The sequence below is a fragment of the Callorhinus ursinus genome, unplaced genomic scaffold (assembly GCF_003265705.2).
Source record: "Callorhinus ursinus isolate GAN/ISIS: 27379988/994484 unplaced genomic scaffold, GSC_fseal_2.0 scaffold61, whole genome shotgun sequence".
Lineage (NCBI taxonomy): Eukaryota > Metazoa > Chordata > Mammalia > Carnivora > Otariidae > Callorhinus > Callorhinus ursinus.
The window spans coordinates 4,326,740-4,327,878 of NW_027397123.1; positions in this window are offsets into that span (position 1 = coordinate 4,326,740).

Here is a 1,139-nt window from a genome sequence, read left to right on the forward strand (position 1 = left end):
TGGGCCGAGACATACTCTCCAAGCTTAGGGCTCAGATAACCTTTGAGCCCACTGGACACACTAGCCTCCGATTGAACCCAAGGCAAGAGGAGACGGGGTCTCTGAACAGTAGAGCGAATGAATTGCAACCCTCAAGGGAACCTTAGCAAAGTTTTTGTCAGGAGACTAACTTCCATGGCTGGATCTGCTGCCCCTAGCTCTCCTGCATGCTCACTGCACACCCGGGACATCAGGTTTCTCCCCATTTGAATTAATACATGGATGTCCTCCCCCATGCTTGGGAAGCCTTCCAGGAAACTTGCATCAGGTTGGAGTTAAAGGGATAAAGGAGCAGCTTCAGGCCCTGGGGGCCACCCTAAATAAATTACAAAACTACACCTTTGAGAGAACCCCAATCTCCTTAGGGTCTCAGGTACACTCCTTCCAGACAGGGGACTCAGTTTGGGTCAAAGATTGGAAGAAAGAAGAAAACTCAACATTCAGAGGAGCTGTGCCAGTGGAGAGTCCAGCCAGACTTCACGAACCCACTCCAGCTTCAGCGTGATTTCCCTCATCTTGAGAGTTGGACTCTACACTGTTGCCCCTCCTGACTGGACTTTCCCCAGAGGCTTCTACCTAAGGTCATAGATCCCACTTTTACTGGCCCTCTGCTGTCTACCTCTGAGCACGTTTCACTGTGGTTTTCCTGGCCCCAGTCAGTCCTGGTCTTCTGCTACCTGGTGTGCTAAGTTTATGATTAAGTCCGTGTTTGCCCCAAGCCTAGCAGTCAACCCCCAGAGTCAAACAGAATGATGCCCTCTAAACTAGGTGTTTAAAGGGGCATCAAAGGGGGGAATGATCAGGAAAATCTGTGTCCTACGATGGCTGACCGAGCCAGTGAGAGTCCCAGCGCTTGCCCCGGGGCTCTTCCGGGTTCTTCTCCTTGCCCCCCTTTGCGCACGCGCCAAAAGTGCCCAGTATGCGGAAGTAGACGTGTATAAAATGCCCCCTTTGTTTGTGCTCAGGGCTCAGACCTTTGGAGACCACTCTCCTCTGAGCCCGCCGGCGTTAAATAAACCTCCTATCCTCCAAGATCTCCGAGCGCTGCTTGGTTCTGCCATCGGGCGATCCAGTCCAGGTTCCATAACAAACGTACCTCT